The following is a 20,873-nucleotide window of genomic DNA, read 5'->3' on the forward strand; positions in this document are numbered from 1 at the left end:
TTCCTGTATTCAGTCTTCACTTTGCTTTCTCCCACCTTCATGTAATCTTCTTTATGGTCCCTTCTGAATTCCCAGTGCACAAATGGAAACTGCAAGCTGTTATTTTAGGAAGGATTTTTCTCAGTCTGTTGAGATCTTGCTTCAATGCCGTTGGGTAAACAAATGTTTTGTTTTTTTTAATTTGCTCCTTGTATTGGGGCAGCTCCGTGTGTGTATAGTCTAGGGAAGTGTGTGGTGCGTGCCCTCAGTGTGGCAGATTTCAAATGATGGACTGCCTTCCTGTTTGGGAGGGGTGATTGTTTGCTATTGTTCGCTGGAGGTGGGTATTTTTTCCCCCAGCTGGTTTTTCAGAAGAGAGGAGAGAGAGGAGCCCTGCTAAAGCTTGTGGGGCCCTATGACTCTGGTATAGCCAGAGAGTGAGTAGGGTCTTGGGAGCCCTGAGCTGATGGGAAGTGGTCTTCCCTGCCTGTTTCGAGGCATGGGTGATGTTTTAACACACATTGACCTTGCCCACTAATCACCATGATCCACCTAGGAACAGAACCTGTAACACAACAAAATATCGCCACCTCCTTCTTTGGGTGGGGAGGGTTGCAACGCCTCTTCTACCTCACAGACTTTTACAAGGGCAATTTCAATTCAGAGAACATTTGTGGGAAATAGCAAACATACACTACAGTTTCTAGGAGTCTCTTGGTAAACATAATAAAGAAGAGAATAGCTTAAAGAGTTAGCAGAACCAAGAGAAAGAGTGAAGGTGTCAGGCCTGACTTGAATTTATTTAGATGCTGAAAAGAAGGAAGACATTGACAATTCAAGAGCCTAAATGATTGATAGAGCAAAGTCCCAAAGAAGTCAGGGAGGATAAAGAGCAAGATCATTGGGGGAGCCTGGGATGTGGAGGACCCAGGTTCGAGACCCCGAGGTCGCCAGCTTGAGCAAGTGCTCTTCTGGTTTGAACAAGGCTCACCAGCTTGGACCCAAGGTCGCTGGCTCAAGCAAGGGGTCACTCAGTCTGCTGTGGCCCCCCAGTCAAGGCACATATGAGAAAGCAATCAATGAACAATTAAGGAACCGCAAAAAGAATTGATGATTCTCATCTCTCTTCCTTCCTGTCTGTCTGTCCCTATCTGTCCCTCTCTCTGAGTCTCTGTCTCTGCCACCAAAAAAAAACAAAACCAAAAATCTTTGGGGAGAAGCTAGCCATAGGCGGAAGAGGAACACTTCTTCCTCTGAGAAAAAGGCAACACAGTATTAGTAACAAGAACAGGGAAAAAGTTCTGTTGATTGAATAAGTGGTTGGAGGGGAGGAGTGAGCCTAGATGTTGTAGGCAGAAAGACCCCAGTTTATGTCTTTACTCTGCTACTTATTTGACTATGCGACCTTGAACAACTTCTTTCCTCTAAGTACCAGTTCTCTCTTCACTAAAAGGGAGATGGTTTCATTATTTAGATAGTTTTACAATATTTAGATGGTTTCATTCTGAAACAGAAACTCCACACTCAAAACTATCTTATACACTACAGAAATGTATTATTGTATAAATCTGACTGTCCAGGCGCTGGCATCAGGAATAGTATGAGTGGTCTTAGAAAAATGGTATCAAAGATCCAGATTCTATTCTTTTCTCCATTCTGCTATTCTTAAGTATTAGTTTTATCCTCTGCTGATTTCTTTCAAAGTTGTGAGAGAGCTCCAACATTTCCAGGTATCCTATTTGTCCAATTTATACAGAAAAGCATAGAACCTCATTCCTATCCTCAAATGTAATACATTCCAGGTAGAAAAAGACCACCTGACCACATGTAAAAACACCTAAAGCCTATGTACGAAACTGTTGTAGTGATAAAATTGCAGTGGAGCTCAACCTTGACTGCAGAGTGTCAGAATATTCTTTATTGACCCGAATGAGTAGCTGCAAATGATAACAGTTAAAAAACAAGCAAAAAAAAAATTTAAAACATGGCTTACAATTTCAAGAAATATTTTAATTAAACAGAATCTAGTAATTTGACATGAGAATAGTGGGAAGCATTTGTTTCAAAGTTGAAACACTAATAAAACTAACAATAACTCACCTTTTCTGATTGAGAATTTATTTTTTGGGTTACTAGTTCTTCAGCCAGTTTCAATGTTTTGGCCAGTAGTGGAAAATACTTTTCAAATTTGTTTTGCAACATGATGAGGTCCTCACTAATCACATTTGAACAATTCAGTAGGCTTTATTTTGCAGTTTGAATCCAAATTGTAAACTTAATTGTGAAAGTGGCTCTGTCTGAAGTTGTAAGCATGGTGATATTAGGACTCTGCTTTTCGAAATCGAGTGAATTTATCATATTAAAACTAAATAAACTATCCAGCTGAAACAATTTACTTATATTTTATAGTTGGCTAATGAAGTTATTTAGATAAATTAATAAATTTCTGTCTCCATATACTATCCTCCTAACTCAGGAGAACCCAAACTTTTAATTTGATAATACAAATTTTGTAACTCATTGCTCATATAAGTTACATGGTATTAACAAACAGCCATTAGTACTTGCAATGCAAAATAAGATCATTTAAACTAACTAAGGCAAAAAGAAAATTTTGAGCAAGAGTGGTCAACCTCAAGGTTTCCAAAGGAACATTATAATATTATATAATTTCCTTTCAGACTTTCTCTCACAATTTTTACAATGTACACCACAAAATACTTTTATATACAGTATCTCAAATACACTGTCACTTGAGTGATGTTGAACTTGCTTTTGTATCCGATTTTCTTGCTCAAGGTCAGTAAGTGTGGAACTCCTACCTCCTCTGCTGTGGAGGTAGGAGTGTTCACTACTTCCTTCCTGTGATTTTCTTAAACTGGGGAGTCTTTCAGGGAATGTGTCTTCATAGTGCAGTTAGAGAGGTTTTATCTAAGAGTCAGCCCACAACTTAAGAAGAGTGTTCTAAGTAAAGGGGAGCAGGCTCTGTCCATCCCTGATTCTCTGACACATTGCTGGAATGTAGCAGGACTCAAAAACATTTATTGAGAAATGAATGAAAGATCCAGTGTGAATGAATGGTGTCATTCTGTATGAAATAGGTTTGACTTGGGTCTGTAAGTCATCGTTTTCCACATCTATACGCAATATGATGAAATAATGACAACTGAGAGCATATAAGTGTCTGTATAACATACCCCTGACTCCAACCCGATATATATAGAGTCCAGGCAGTGTCAGATTTTAACTGATCCAAAAAAAATGGTTTGTAAGAAATATAGAGCATAGACTATGGATTTTAGTAAAAATAAATGTACTAACCCTTAAGCATTTACTTTATAAAAAGCACTTTCTTTGTACTGTCCTCAATTATTCTCATTCCCAGTGGGAAAACACTGGAAGTTAATAGATAAAAGAGCTTATATAAATCATTATGAAGCAAATTATTACAAGTGAAAAAATTCTGATTGCGTAAACAGGAGGAAAGAGAAGAGATCAATTTATTGAAATTTAAAATATTTAAAAAATAAAGTTGTATTTTTTCTCCTGTTCATAGCTACAAAGTAAAAAAAAAATTGTTATAATAGATTTATTCTTATTCTTCACTGGTACTAAAATTGTTGAAGAAATATCAACTGTCTAAAGAATAAATAGTTTTGTTTAGGTTTTAGAATCTGCTTAGTTTTTACATTCATCTGGCCTACTAATGATCACTGTTTGTCATTTATCTGAGGAGCCCTAGGTTACAGGTGGCAAAGCACAACTTCTGTGAACTATCTCCAGATTAATAGGAATTTACCCAGCTACTAACCAGATACCTGATTACCCTGCTTATCGCTGTGATTTTGCATATTATTCTAAAGAAAAATTGTCAAATTTAAAAAAATGCATAAACCCCAAACAGAATAAAAATACATCCTTTGAAAATCATTGAAAAGAAAATCCTGACAATTTTAAAGCTGGAAGCTAAGTCAATATACTTGGTAATCAGTGATCTGTCATCTTGGAAAATCACTCCAAATTTTATGGAAATCAAGAATGAGATGAATTCTTCTAGCAACGCTTCCAATGCTGAAAGAACAAGAAACTCTTCCAAGTGTGAAAAAGCATTCTTAGAATGCAACACAAAAACAAACTGTGTTTCTGAGCTGAGAAGCTGAGAAAATTTTATTATTTTCTCTGAATTTTTGAATTGTCATAGGACATGTTTAAATGAGTATAGAAAAATTCAGTAAATACATCATTGCCCCTGGCTAATGATGACAGATATTCCTCAGGGAGTGATTTGGTATGAAAATAAGAATGTAATAGTGCACTTACAAGAAAAGCAAAGTTAATTTCTTTGGGATGATCTTTGTTTTGGAAAATTGCCATGAAATGTTCATGCAGGAGCCCTGGGCTAATCACAACTATTCTTCATAGATCTACTGGCTAAGCGTAGCCTCAGCTTTCAGTGATCATCCTAATGGATGAGAGATTCATGGGAAAACAGTCAACTGTACATAATACTCATAATTTTAAAATCCTTGTTGATATTAAAAATAATATTTTAGGTTTCTGATATGGTTTAGGTATATAATGTGCTTTGTGACTTTTATTTTTAAAACTTTGCATTCTTTTTTTATTGATTTAAATTTATTGTGTTTACATAGATTCAAGAGTCCCAGCGAATACAACCCCCCACCCCCTTGTTCCCCTCAACATCCCCCTTTTCCCCTCTCCCCAGTGCCCTCCCCCCTTCCCTCTAGGATTTGCTTTCCTGCTCTCCACAACGCTGTGTTATGTATATATAATTTCACCAATCTCTTTCCCTTCTCTGATACCATCCTCTCATCCCCTTTCCCTCTGGTCCCTTTGATCCTGCCTCTGCCTCTATTCTGTTCCTCAGTTTGTATTGTTCACTGGATTCCTCAAATGAGTGAGGTCATATGATATTTTTCTTTCTCTGCCTGGCTTATTTCACTCAACATAATAGTTTCCAGGTCCATTCATGTTGTTGAAAAAGGTAAAATTTCCTTCTTTTTCATGACCCTGTAGTATTTCATTGTGAATATGTACCACACCTTTTTAATCCATTCATCCACTGATGGACACTTGGGCTGTTTCCAGATCTTGGCTATTGTAAACAATGCTGCCATAAATGTGGGGGGTGCATTTCTTTTTTTGAATCAGTGATTTGGTATTCTTAGAATATATTCCTAAGAGTGGGATGGCTGGGTCAAAAGGCAGTTCCATTTTTAATTTTTTGAGGAATCTCCATACTGTTTTCCACAGTGGCTGCACCAGTCTGCATTCCCACCAACAGTGCAGGAGGGTTCCCTTTTCTCTACATCCTTGCCAGCACTTATTATGTGTTCTTTTAATATTTTCTTTTTAAAATTATATTCTAGAATCACCTGTATTCATTTTAATTTCCCAATTTATAGTAGACATTTATTATGCTTTTTGACCTGGTACTTTTGAACACTCTTTCTCCATTTGGGGAATTGCCTACATTTACCAAAACAGAAGCCAGAAGGTTTTTTTCCAGCATTCCTCAGAGGCAGGGGCAGATATGAGACCCAGGCTCAGCCAATCAAATACATCTATACAAGACTTCATTTGGAAAAGAATAACATGAAAAGAGAGGCTATCCATGAAATCCATCTTAATGAGGGTGGCAGAGATGGACAGAGGAAAGACATATAGCTTGAAAATATGGCAGCAACAGTCCTAGTGGGTATAGGCCAACTTGACAACAGGAACTGTGGGGTCTTGACCCAGCAGTAGCAGAAGGGTCTGTTGCAGCAGCCAGTGGAGAAACTGAGATGTGGTTGAAAACATAGCCTCCAATTGTGATTTCTGGCACTTGCAAAATTCTATGAATGTATAGCAATACCACAGAAGTTGTGACTTGCCACTTCTAACCTAAGGTTCCCCAAATAGTGACTGACAGTGATCACTAATAGGCCAGATAAATGTAAAAACTAAGTAGATTGTGAAACCCAAACAAAACAAAATCATTTACTCTATAGTTTAGACAGTTGACATTTTGTCAATAATTTTAATACCAGCCCGACCAAGAGGTGGCACAGTGGATAGAGCATCGGACTGGGATGTGTAGGACCCAGGTTCAAGACCCCGAGGTTGCTAGCTTGAGCGCGGGCTCATCTGGTTTGAGCAAAGCTCACCAGCTTGGACCCAAGGCTGCTGGCTCGAGCAAGGGTTTACTCGGTCTGCTGAAGGCCCACAGTCAAGGCACATATGAGAAAGCAATCAATGAACAACTAAGGTGTCGCAACGAAAAACGAATGATGCTTTTCATCTCTCTCCGTTCCTGTCTGTTCCTATCTATCCCTCTCTCTGACTCTCTCTGTCTCTATAAAAATAAATAAATAAATAAATAAAATGTCTTAAAAAATAATTTTAATACCAGTGAGAAGTAAGGTAATATAAACACAACAGATCAAAATTAGTAAGATCACACTGAAGCACCTTTCTGGAGAAATTCATAGCACTAAATGCCTATAAGAGAAACAAAAAAAAGATCTCAAAGCATTGACCTCAGCTTTAACCTTTAGATACAAGAAAAGGAAGAGCAAATGAAATTTTAAATAGAAGAAATAAAATAATAAAGGTCAGAGTAGACATCAATGAAATGAAAAACATAGAAACAACAGAAAAAAATCAAATGAGAATAAAAGGAGATTCTTGAAAACGATTAATAAAATTGATCATTTTCTCACTATAGTTATCAAGGATCAAAGATGGAAGACACAAATAACCAGTATCAAGAATGAGAGTGGCTACATTACTATACATTTCACGAATATTAAAAGAATAGTAAGGGAATATTATAAACATTCTATGCCATAAATTGATGAAATAAACATATTCCTTGAAATAGACAAATTGCCAAAGTTCATTTAAAAAGAAAAGATCATCTATAAAGCCTTATATCTATTTGTAGTTTCCATGGGGAAAATTTCAGGCCCACTGGAGTTAGTTTTACTAGTGAAGTCTATAAGACTTCATGTTTAAGGAAGAAATATGATTCTACACTAACCCTTTTGGAAAATTGAAAAAGAATACTTCAGCATTATCTTGATTAGAAAACCAAAGTCATTACAAGAAAACTACAAAATTCTCATATAAGACATCTAAACTGGATTTTTAGTAAATTAAATCCAACAATATACTAAAAGGATAATACATTATGACTAACTGGAGTTAGTCCTAGGAATGCAAGGTCAGTTTTAAAATTCAAAATTTATCAATACAATTCACTATATTAAAATTTTGTTTTTAAAAAGCCATATAATCATCTGAATGGAAGCAGAAAAATACATTTTAAAAAATACTTCAGTCATTTATGATAAAATAAAAAATCCTTTAGCAACTAGGAATCATAAGACTTCCTTGCCTGACTAGGTGGTGGTGCAGTGGATAGAGCGTCAGACTGGGACACAGAGAAGCTAGGTTGAAAACCCCGAGGTCGCCAGGCTTGAGCGCAGGCTCATCTGGTTTGAGCAAAGTTCATCAGCTTGAGCGCAAGGTCGCGGGCTTGAGTGAGGGATCACTCAGTCTGCTGTAGGCCCTGGGTCAAGGCACATATGAGAAAGCAATCAACGAACAACTAAGGTGTCATAACGAAAAACGAATGGTTGATGTTTCTCATCTCTCTTCTTCCTGTCTGTCTGTCCCTATCTGTCCCTCTCTCTGTCTCTGTCATCAAATAAATAAATAAATAAATAAATAAATAAATAAATAAATAAAAGACTTTTTTATCTTTAAAAAGGCTTATAGCTATCATCATATTTAGTGATAACAGGCTGAAGGCTTGACTGTTAGGATCAGAGACAAAGTAAGAACGTTCATGCTCATCAATTCTATTCAACTTAGTACTGAATAAACAGTAGGTGAAACAAAAAATAAAATACTAATAAAACAAAATTCATCTAGATAAGAAACTGTCTTTCTTCACAGATAATGTTAGTCTCTAAAATATCCAACGGACTTTACAAAAGAGTTTATTAGAACTAATTAATGAGTTTAGCAAGGTTATGAGATATACTATCATTAACAAAAATCAATTATATTTTTATATGCTTGAAACAATCACCAGTTGAAATAAAATTACAATTAACAATTGCATAAAAATATTAAATACTTCAGAATAAATTTTATAAAAGATGTAAAAAAACAAACCTGTAATTGCCTGGAAAATGAAAGAAAACCTAAACAAATGGTGATCCCTAGTATTTTCATGGTTTTGAAGATTCAGTATCATTAAGATATTAGTTCTCCCCAAGTTGATCCACAGATTAAATACAATCCAATTCAAAATTTTAGTAGTTTTTTTTGGTAAAGATACTGACAAACTGATATTAAGTTTATGTGGAAATGCAAAGGAGATGGAATATATGAAACAACTTTGAAAATGAAAAAAGAATGTTGGAAGATTAAAAACACGCTTGATTTGGCCAGTTAAAATCAGGGACTACTTGATTTTAAGTCTTATTACAAAGATATAATAATCAAGATAGTTTGACAATGATGTAAAACAGACAATATAACAGAGTTAATAGCATCTAGACCAGAAATTGATCCACATATATATGCACAACTGGTTTTCAACGCAGTAATAGGCAACTGGGTAGAGAAAGGATAGTCCTTTCAATAAATGAAGATGGAACATTTGGTTATCTCCATGCAAAAAGTATTCTTTATATATATAAGAAAATTTAAAACATTGATTTTTAAAAAACACTGATCTTTGAATTTTTTTACAAGCAGTTTAACTAAAATCCTGACTGATTTAGAAATTGTACCTAAATAGTCATACTAAGCGATTAAAAATGAAAAATTGAATAGTTTATTATTATAATATTCATAACACTTGTGTGTCCTAAGAAATAGAACATACAAATTTTATAAATAAGATTCCTTCCAGATCAGAGCTAGCCAGAAAATAATGCACATGTCTCAAATGCTTATAACCTATGAAACCCAGTCATATGATATAAGAAACCATGATATAAGATTACTGTGAGTAAGCAGAAGATTCAGGTACCTGTAAGTTGACCCCTGTGATGTGATTTACATAAACTGTAAGTTGCAATGCTGTAGGAGTACAAGTATTCATTCACTGAATAAGGACTTTTAGGTCAATGACAAACTGTACATAGGACGGTGGTCTCAAATTATCTTAATGGAGTTGAAAAATTCCTATCACTCGATGACACTGTAGCAGTCATAAAGTCATAGGGCAACTCATTACATGTGTGTGGTGATCCTGTGTAAACAAACCTACTATGAAGTACAGCACAAACAATTATGTACAGTACATAATACTCGATAGTAATAATAAACAACTATGTTACTGGTTTATATATTTACAATGCTATACTTTTTGCCATTATTTTAGGATGTACTATTTCTACTTACAAATAAAAAGAGTTTTCTGTGAAACTGTATGCCCATGTTATGTCAGCAGCAACCTCATACATCTCATGTTTACATTTAAATGTAGGTCTCTTAACTGTATCATTTTCCCTTGTGCTTTATTTAATCTCTTGTCTGTACAGTAACATGTTGTACTTGCTTGTAGCCTAGAAGCAATAGGCTATACCATAATGCCTACAAGTGTAGTAGACTACACCCTCTAAGTTTGCATAAGTACTCAATGAAATTCTCACAATGATGAAATTATCCAAGGACTCATTTCTCAGAATGAATTCCGGTCCTTAGGCAGTGCATGACTATCGTGCTAAATTTTTCTTATCAGTTGCTAAGAATCCAGTCAGCATCAAAGCCCAATGCCCTAGTTATGAAACCAACCAGCGATGAAGTTATGCTGAAATTTGGTTGGGATGACATAATTATTTTCTTATCAAGTAACCACTTTTCAATTACTAGAAGATTTAGGACTAAGTAAAGAGGTATTAAAGAAAATCAGAATCACAGTATTGACATTTCAGTGTTATGGAATTTAAACATAATTGGAGTATCCTTGTAATGAAAAAAAAAAAAAAAGGCCTTTTAGAACAACATATATCAAGCATTTAATTCTAATTTAAAATTAATTTGTGATTAATTTAGACTTTTGTTTTTAAAGTAAGCCCTCATTAACTGCATAGATTGAAACATTTAAGAGAAATCAAGAATCAAAGTATTTAGAAGTTTAATTTAATATTTTTATAAAAAACCAGTTTTATACCTGAAAGGATTTTATTTTATTTTTTTGTATTTTTCTGAAGTGAGAAGTGGGGAGGCAGAGAGACAGACTCCCACATATGCCTGGCTGGGATCCACCTGGCATACCCATCAGGGGGCGATGCTCTACCCATCTGTGGTGTTGCTTCATTGTAACCGGAGGCATTCTAGCGCCTGAGGCAGAGGCCATGGAACTATCCTCAGTGTCTGGGCCAACTTTGTTCCAATGGAGCCTTGCCTGTGGGAGGGGAAGAGAGAGACAGAGAGAAAGTAGTGGGGGAGGGGTGGAGAAGCAGATGGGCGCTTCTCCTGTGTGCCCTGGCCGGGAATTGAACTGGGGACTTCCACATGCTGGGCCGATGCTCTACCACTGAGCAACTGGCCAGGGCCAATACCTGAGAGGATTTTAAGCCATATAATTAAAGAACATAAGGAGGAAATTGAATATTTTATTTTTCTTAATATAGTTTAAAATATTAAATGGGTCTTAATATTTAAGGTACCAAAAAGCTACAGAATTAATATTAATATTTTAGGAAGCTTAAAGAACATTTTATTAATTTGGGCTAGGCGTGCAGAGAGATTTTGTAAATGTGATTTCTATACTTGTGAGATGAGCACCAACTCAGGATGGCTGATAGCATTGTATTGTAAATGAAGAGGGGAAGGAGATTTAAATTTCTGTCCTTCTCCCACACCTGTAAGGAAGCAGGTAAATAGCTAGCCAGGTGCAGGAAGAGAAAAATTAAAATAAACTTTTTCTTATAGTGATGGGCCATTTACAGGCATTTTATCCCCTAGTGCCATGGACACTACCCCTCCCCTCCTGAAAGCACGTAGTTGATGTATGTATCTCTAAACAAAGGAATGGCAAATGAACACTAGAAAATTTAGGAATATCTTTTAATATGTAGAATGACATTTTTATTATTGTGTTACCTTATAAGTTTTAATGTGTAAAAACGTTTTTTATGAATCCTATAGACAAATGTTGTAAACTTGCTAATGAATTGTGTCCCGTCACCCTCATCCTTTTCCCAAACCTGTATAGGTGAAAACAAAGGTTGTAAGCTTATTTCATGATGTCATGTTCTCCCCAGCCCGTGTGTGATTAAGGGTATATAACCAACCCCTAGGATGTTTTTGAAACACATGATTTGGGCCTTCCAGATTGCCTCATATAAGCTATATGTGGCAGGCATATTTAATAAATCTCCTCCTTTAATAAAACTCTTCAAATGCATCTGGATTTGGTGTCTCTATGTAAACCTGTGGAATTGAGGTTTGGATACTTTACAACAATATCAAATATTATTCAGAAACTGCTAAAATTATTAGACTTTAAACTAGACTAGATTAGTGCATTCAACTTAAAACTCTAAAGAAGAATCTTAATAAATTGAATTTCAAAAGAAATCATTGATTTCTTAAATCATTCTTAAAATCATTGAATGATTTCTTTTTACTGAATATCTGCTCTTGAGGAAGGAGACCCCCCCTTCAAATAAGAGGCTTCAAAGATATTTTATAATATAGGCCAGGGGTCCCCAAACTACGGCCCACTGGCCACATGCGACCCCCTGAGGCCATTTATCTAGCCCCCCCGCACTTCTGGAAGGGGCACCTCTTTCATAGGTGGTCTGTGGAGGAGCATAGTTCCCATTGAAATACTGGTCAGTTTATTGATTTAAATTTACTTGTTTGTTATTTTAAATATTGTATTTCTTCCTGTTTTGTTTTTTTACTTTAAAATAAGATATGTGCAGTGTGCATAGGGATTTGTTCATAGTTTTTTTTATAGTCCGGCCCTCCAACGGTCTGAGGGACGGTGAACTGGCCCCCTGTGTAAAAAGTTTGGGGACCCCTGATATAGGCCAAGCATTCAGAGAAAGTTTGTAAATATAATATTGTACTTGTGTAATTTACAAAATCTCAAGATGGTTGATCATATTCCTGCTTAGGAAGGGCTGTTATAATGTAAATAAAGAGGTTTTCCTACTTAGAAGAGTTTGAATAGAAAGAGGAAGGAGCTCAGACCCCCTCCCTTCTATACACCTGGGTGAAAGAAGGTAAAACAGCCAGGAATGTAGAAGGGGGAAGGGAGACTTGAGTAGCCCTTTCCTCTCCCTTTTCTTTCTCCTTAATGGACAATTTACAAATGATTATCCTCTGGCATCCTGTAAGCCTCCTCCCATCCTGAAATCGTGTAATTAACGACAAAGGAATCATGTGACCCACGAATGTGAACTTATGTTCGGTAAAGGGTATATAAGATGTAAGAAATCTAATTTCAGGGAGCACGTGTCTTTGGAGCTATAGCTCTGTGTGCTCCACCGGCTTAATTAATTCTCTTTTTCCTCTTATAAGTTATCTGAATGTCAATCCTCTGAGGTTTTGCTCTCCTGCAACACACTTAGGGATATAAAAATCTCACATTTTCATTTGAACTTCGTCCCACATTTCTATTGTCTCTTAAATTCTTCCTTTTTTTTTTTCTGAAGCTGGAAACGGGGAGAGACAGTCAGACAGACTCCCGCATGCGCCCGACCGGGATCCACCCGGTACGCCCACCAGGGGGCGATGCTCTGCCCCTCCGGGGTGTCGTTCTGTTGCGACCAGAGCCACTCTAGCGCCTGGGGCAGAGGCCAAGAAGCCATCCCCAGCGCCCGGGCCATCTCTGCTCCAATGGAGCCTCGGCTGAGGGAGGGGAAGAGAGAGACAGAGAAGAAGGAGAGGGGGAGGGGTGGAGAAGCAGATGGGCACTTCTCCTGTGTGCCCTGGCCGGGAATCGAACCCGGGACTTCTGCACGCCAGGCCGAAGCTCTACCACTGAGCCAACCAGCCAGGGCCTAAATTCTTACATTTTTAGCATGCAAGTTATTGTCAAAGAGTTTTCAGGAACGTACTTCTCAAAATTGCAGAAAACTGTGTGTATACATGTATGCTTCTTTTATTAGACTGAGTTTCAGGAAAGCAGAGATTTCTTCTTTTTCTTCTTTGTCTTCTAGGGACTTGGATGTGAGCTTGACACAAAGCATATTTTCAATAGGTACTCAACAGGATCTTGCTAATAGCTGTTGATAAACTCACTTGTTTTTCTTCATTGGAGCTCTTCTCTAGCCCTTATACACAATTAATTCCAGTGTGAGGATCCTTGGCTCTTGTGAACATTTCTTAGGAGGCTTTTGGCTGATTAGTATCTGACCCCTCTCTGATGTTTGGAAAATCTACTACTCTGCTCAATTTTGTTGGGGGCCTTAACTTAGTAACCAAAAAGTCCAGATAATTGTTCTCCATGATCACTGGCAGCTACACTGTAGTCTTATCATCTAAAGTAAACCAGAATTTCATAAAGAGTTTTCGGAAACATATGAGGTTCACAAAAGACAACCTTCAAACAGATGTTTGTTTACCTATTACATTATATTTTACATCATATTATTTACATGTTTTATTAGTAATAATTGACTTAATTATTCTTTGTTTTGTGTCTACCATATGCCAAGTTCCATACTTGGGTTCCTACCAGTGAAAAGGACAGATACAATCCCTTCCCTTATTGGCTTAATTTCTAGTTATGCAATTAATTCCTAGTCTTAAAAATAAAAGAATTGCAATTTTTGATATGTGTTCTATAGCAGTGGACTCCATCCTTTTTTGGGCCACGCACTGGTTTAATGTCAGAAAATATTTTCACAGAACGACCTTTAGGGTGGGACGGATAAATGTATCACATGACCGAGACAAGCGTCAAGTGAGTCTTAGACAAATGTAACAGAGGGAATCTGGTCATTTTTAAAAAATAAAACATTGTTCAGACTTAAATATAAATAAAACAGAAATAATGTAAGTTATTTATTCTTTCTCTGCGGACCGGTACCAAATGGCCCATGGACAGGTACCAGTCTGTGGCCCGGGGGTTGGGGACCACTGTCCTATAGGATACAGATATTAGGATAGCTAAAATATAAAATAATGGTAGTCAGTAGTCATGGGTTAACATTGGATGCTTAGATTGTTTTGAAATATGGATCAGAATGCGTCAAAATAGTATTTTAAACTAATTCTAAACAATGAAGAAGTACTAGTCAAGCATATTAAGAGGAAGATGATTCATAGCAGAAGAAACAGCTTCATTAGGGGACCTGAAGTTCTGCATGTTCAAATAAGTAAAAGAAGATCATGTGACCAGAACACAAGGTGTGGCCTGGGAAAGGTGAGGAGGAATGAAATGATTTTGGAAAAATAGCAAGGATGAAGCCCAAAGTCTTGTAAAATGAGTGTCTTTCACTGATAAACTCTTAATAAATTTTTGGTTGATTCTTCTTGACATTTTTCTTCCTTTGATCTTTAAATTCTTGAATATGACACCAAATTATTTATTTAGTCTTTAATATACTTGCATGGCATTCTGCTCCTGCTAGTACTTTGTTATTGTATAGTATATTGTATTATATACATAATTATTCATTTTTTCTAGTTTAAAATAACTCATTTAAGTTTCATTTTTATTATTAATTCTGCTATCACAAATGTTTTGGGGGCTTTAAAATGTCTACTTCTAAAATACTTTTTCTAGTAAACTTTTTACCCATAAATATTTTTGCCTACATATTCTTATATTTTCTCCTGTTCCATTATTTTTCTAAGGGACATATTTTTCATTTATTCTTATAAACAAACCATTTTTTTTTTACCAGTTACCTCTCATGCCAGCTGTAGCCTACCATACCATTATAAGTTAGCATTTTTCAAGAGTAGTTCAGAATTTTTAAATAGTTCAAGGTTGTATTTTACCTCTGAATATCCTATGTAGTTGTTTTTGTTTTTTTTGCTACAGTGACAGAGAAGAGAGAGATAGAGCGAGCAACAGATAAGAACAGACAGATAGGAGGGGAGAGATGAAAAGCATCAATTCATTGCAGCACCTTAGTTGTTCATTTAAAATGGCCTAACTTGCCTGACCTGTGGTGACACAGTGAATAAAGTGTCAACTTAGAACACTGAGGTCACCGGTTCAAAACCCTGCACTTGTCTGGTCTAAGGCACATATGGGAGTTGAAGCTTTCTGCTCCTACCCACTTTCTCTCTCTCACTCTCTGTCCTCCCTAAAATGAATAAAAAAAAAAAATGGCCTAACCACACAATACTTTAAGACTCCATTTGGTATAATAAATGTTTATGTAGGCTTTCTTACCAAGACTTGAAAGTAAATTATTTAAAGCCACACACACACACAGTGAGAAAGAAATAAGGATTAATCATCCCTAACTCCAAAAAAAGAATAAAAAAACCCAGGTATTTGTGTCGTTTAGTTAAGTCTCTTTATAAGCTCTGCCACTCTTTGCAAAGCTGTTCAGGAGATAAGCAAAAAGAGAGCAGTTGCGCTTCCCAGTTAGTTACCTGCTGGAATCTTCCCGTCAATCTGCTCTCAACTCAAGCCTAGGAGGAAATCTGCGTCAATCTTCCTGCATTCTTCCCCTTCATTTGCTAAAACTATCCTTTCTTGTTTAAGAAGTTGAATGACCCAATACTGTTTTCTAGTTTAAACATGTTTAAACATTTCTTTTGCTGCTAGTTGTCTAACCCGTTACTGAGAATAAATACCTGAGCAGAAGTTCAGAGAAATGATGTTTACGCTGATCTGCATGTTGCCATGGAGTTCGAGTCTCTTGGCAGCTGCACTTGTTCAGGGCAGGTAGGGAACGGTCTGCTTATCCGAAAAAAGCAACGCTTCATTTTACCAACGCAGTATACGAGACTTTGAAATTCCTCCATAAACTAATTTTTTTCTTACTCTACTGCAAGCTCTAAATATATCTACCCCAAACACTACTACTTTACTGTTACAAGAGCAAAATCCTGTTGTTATGCTGCTACAGGATTCTATCATGAAAATCATGAATCTCTTTTTAAAAGTATTTAGGAAAGATTTCATTCATGAGAAAATCTTGGAAGAAAACACTAGTCTAGTTTTAAGAGTTCTATCAATAACACTAGGTATTTGAGAGGAAAAGGCTATCACTGATGCTTTCTGGAGTCATTCTTCCTAGGGAGAGGGAAATAATTCCAGATGTTTTTGTTTCCTTTTATCTTACACACTGCTGCTGCTTGTGAATTCTCTGTGAAATTTCTGTTAGCTTGAAAGGTAGCACCCAATCCAGAATAAATGTATCTGTGAGGAGGAAATAAAAATTGCCACCAATTTGGGGAAAAATGTATAAAATATACTTCTATACATTGCAACCCTATCTTTTGCCTTCAATATACAACTTCAGTTCGCATGAAAGAGGAAAGTTTATGTTGAGTAATACATAAATTATAAATGAATTGTACTGTTTTTTAATAAAGGCACATCTTTGGGATAATAAATAAAATGGCACTGGTGGCTATGAAAAGTCAAATGTCCTTCTTTCTTTCTCCCTCACCCATCCCAGTTCTACCAGGACTATCCCCAAAAGCAAGGAGTGTCAACAATTTCTACTTTCAATTATTTTGCTGGTTACCATCAATGTTGGATTAACCTTGTAGCAAACAGACACTTTAGCTTTGGGGCCCTGCAGGTGCAGAGGTCTCTCCAAAGCTATGGGAGTGGCCCAGAAATGGGTCCAGGTTATGTGAAGCCTAAAATGTATACATTTGGGGAAAAAGCCTTTAAGTAAATAAATGCAAAACTACATATATAAAATTACTAGGACTGTTCCCAGTGCCTTGCAGGAACCCCTTGTCAGTGAAGATTCCAGAAGTTTAAACGTTATTATTTCAGAGTCAATCTACCTTTGGTTGCCATTTTTAGATTTACCAACAACATTAGACAGCATCTGTTGATTGCCAACTCAACAGATGAAACATTTGATGTATCCACCCTACTTACCAATTTCCATTTCCCCCATCTACCTTCTCGTTTTTATTTTTGTATTAGTGTTATTGTATTGATAGTTAAAGTTTATGACAGTCACTGAATTATATTTTTTATCTGTTGTATGTTCATTCCCAAATCCAGTAAACAGCAAATACAATATTGCTATATAAATATTTTCTGTTGAATAAAATAATGTGGTTAGATGTGTAAAGAAGTAAATGCAATCTTGTATCATTTAATTTTCCTACTCTAAGGGGGATCTTTCAGTCCATTTAGATTTACAATATTCTTAATTTTTCTCTAGATTTTTTTAGACTTCTGGATGAACTTAGCTATTTCTGCTTCTTGTATCTTTGTTGTTGTTGTTTTCTTTACACACCTTCTGGATTAACTCCTTAAATAATTTTTATGTAGTTTTGTAGAATTCATGATACCCTTCAAAATCAAATGACTTCACAGACAATTGTTAGTTTCCAAAAAATGTTTTTTTCTTTAAAGATTTTATTTATTGATTTTAGAGAGAAGTAAGAGAGAGAGAGAAAGGCAGTGGGGGAGGAGCAGAAAGCATCAACTCACAATTTTTGCTTCTTGTATGTGCCTTGGCCAGGCAAGCCCAGGGTTTCAAACCAGCGACCTCAATGCTCCAGGTTAACACTATATCCACTGAGCCACCACAGGTCAGGGCTTTTTTTTTTTTTTTTAATGGAATGCTTCACAAATTTGAGTGTCATCCTTGCTCAGGGTCCATGCTAATCTTCTCTGTATAGTTCTAATTTTATTATAGTATATGTGCTGCCAAAGCAAGCATCAAAAAAATGTTCCTTGTGCACAAATTCCAAAGATACATTTAATTTAGTTCTCCCTTATATACTTAACCATAATAACATGTCTTTAAGAAAAGTTTCAAAGAAAATTATAGTAATGAAGAAAAGCATGGTAGGTAGGCATGGTGAGGTAATGTTTGACTCATCTCAAGGTAAATGAGACCATTCTGAATTGGAGTAACCTTTTGTACTTACTAGAGGGCATGCATTTATATAGATAAAAGCAAAGAGGAAACAGTAGACATTATGCTATTCAACCGGAACAGTTGCTATTTGCTAAAAATTTAAAGACTATTTCTAAATGGTTTTTCTTTCTTTTTGTTTTCTCAGTTTTCAGGTAAGAATAGCCATGCCTTATGAACAAACATATGCTCTAAATTCATATATCAGAATGATTTCACTTGTGGAATAAGCACTTGTGGAATAAGCACTTTTTTAAAATATACTTTAAAAAATCTCTATTGAGATTTTTGTGAAATAAATTGTATATGTTCTGCAAGCTAAGGAAAATAGATCATTGTACTGTGATTTTTAAAATTCTTCAAAATACAGTAGTAGTCCCTCCTTATCCTTGAGGGATACATTGTAGGACCCCTAAGAATACCTGAAACTAGATAGTACTATGCCCTATTCAACTCCTTCAACTCTCCTGGAAATGTGGCATCAGCAGACACAGCCTCTCTAGTCATTTTTATATTTTCCAGTTTGAATCTGGGTAATCATCTCTCATTTACAGCAAATGGTTTGGTGTCACTCATTTCAGGACATGCCCCCCCTGAAGTCTTCCAATAGGTTCAATGCTTTCTGAGCAACATGTTGTCATCAGTTGGACCATGTTTTCTCTTCTGGCTTTTCACCCATGATTTTTTTTTTTTAAAAGATTTTATTTATTCATTATAGAGAAAGGAGAGAGAGAGAGAGAGAGAGAAGGGGGGAGGAGCAGGAAGCATCAACTCCCGTATGTGCCTTGACCAGGCAAGCCCAGGGTTTCAAACTGGTGACCTCAGCGTTTCCAGGTTGACACTTTATCCACTGCACCACCCCAGGTCAGGTTTTACCCATGATTTTAATGTCTTTCCCATCACTAGCGAGAGTGAGGGCGCAGGGATAGACAGATAGGAAGGGAGAAAGATGAGAAATATCAATTCTTTGTTGCAGAACCTTAGTTGTTCCTTGATTGTTTTTTCATATGTGCCTTGACCGGGGGGTTACAACAGACAGAGTGACCCCTTGCTCGAGCCAGCGACCTTGGGCTCAAGCTGGTGAGCCTTGCCCAAACCAGATAAGCCTGCGCTCAAGCTGGCGACCTTGGGGTTTCAAACCTGGGTCCTCAGCATTCCAGGCCAAGGCTGTATCCACTGTGCTACCGTCTGGTCAGGCTGCCTTTTCCATCTTAACTAAGCACTTATCACTCACTGTAGCTGTGGCTTTCATAGTTTGAGGTGCGACAGCAAAACTAGCACAAATTCCTTTTTCCTTCTTCACAGTGTCATGGTTAAAACATTAGTCTTTACCTTATATCCCAGCAAACTTAGCAAATATCTTTTTTTCCTTTTCTTACTAATTTGGGAACTTTCACCTTTTCACTTGAAGGAAGCCTTTTGCAGCTTCTCTGTAGCATATCTGTCTCTCAATCACCAGCATCTCTACTCTTTCATTTTGGAGGCATTTTTAAGTAAAATGAGGCACTACAATACTGATATGCAAGAAGGCTGCTTTGTGACTAATGGGAGCATTTACAAAGATGCTGGGCAAACTAAAAGATAATTTACATCCCAATAGAGATATCATGAAATTTCATCACACTATTTAGAACAGCACACAATTTAAAACTTAAGTATTATTTCTGGAAAGTTCAATTTAATATTTTTGGACTACGTTTGACTGGGGATGACTGAAAATGTAGAAAGCAAAAACAAGAATAAGGGAGACACTACTGTAATGCATTTACGGCATCTAATAAGAGATTATATATTCTTCCTGACAATTGCCTTAATATTTTAAATAATCATTAATGCTGATGAAAGATGAGAATACCACTCTATTAAATTTTTAAAAAGTTATCTTCTTGAGAGAATAGTAGTAGGCTGCCGCGGACCAGCGCAGCTCCAAATAACGGTGCGGAATTAAGGAAACACACTTTGTCAGAACAAAACCGATGGGACCGGGAGGACTTCTCAAACTGCCTGGCAGCATCTGAGTGCCTCATAGCCCCAGTTCGCTTTATTATATAGACCTATGCAAATCAAGGACCCTGATACAAAGTTGCACATCAAAGGCTAAGACAGGAACTCTCCCAAGGCAAAAACAGGATACATTAGTGAAATTTATAAACATCTGAAACAAACAAAGAGTCAGAGGAAGGGCATGTATATTGCTTCCTGCAACCCAAGGAAACAAGTGGAGTGGGTGCAAACACTCAGCATCAAAGCCAAATATGGAGATGGAGGGGGTAGAACTTAGCCCCCTGCCAAGCCTCAAATCTATAATGGCTTTTTGCCATTAATGGTCCACAACATATCCCCCTTTTCTTTTTAATTTGTGTGCTGAGATTTGCACTCATCTGATTTTCTAATTTGGAGGCAGACGGAAAAAATACAGAACAAACACAAAATTAGTATAGCCAATGCTAACAGATACCCAAAACAAGTATACTAATACATCACAGTGATTAAAGCCTTTAAGCAAACTCTTTAAGCTAATACAACAAGAATCTATAAAAGAGTAATGTCCTTAAAGTGTTCACCAAGTCCAAGTTGGCACCAACACCATTCCAAATCTCTGCAAATGCAACCCAACCCCGGTTCAGTCCATCAAAAATGGTCACAGGAGCAGGAGTCCAGGAAAAGTTCACTTTCAGGAGAAGTCCTCATGGCACTGGAATTGCCGTTACACTTCTACACTCTGCAGTTAGTGTCAAAGTCCCAATGACCGGTGCTCCCAGCTGGCAATGACCCAGGTAGACTGGAAAAGCCATCTGCAGCATGCATGAAGACGGAGCTTCCGTTTTCCTC

General features: G+C 36.7%; 1 non-coding gene across 1 annotated transcript; it reads right to left on the minus strand.

Moving 5' to 3' along the window:
• Positions 1 to 17,731: 17,731 nt before the first annotated feature.
• LOC136396512 (U6 spliceosomal RNA) lies at positions 17,732 to 17,835 on the minus strand. The gene has a single exon (XR_010749797.1). It is a non-coding gene; the product is annotated as a U6 spliceosomal RNA (small nuclear RNA).
• Positions 17,836 to 20,873: the final 3,038 nt, after the last annotated feature.

Source organism: Saccopteryx leptura, chromosome 2 (genome assembly GCF_036850995.1).
Source record: "Saccopteryx leptura isolate mSacLep1 chromosome 2, mSacLep1_pri_phased_curated, whole genome shotgun sequence".
Lineage (NCBI taxonomy): Eukaryota > Metazoa > Chordata > Mammalia > Chiroptera > Emballonuridae > Saccopteryx > Saccopteryx leptura.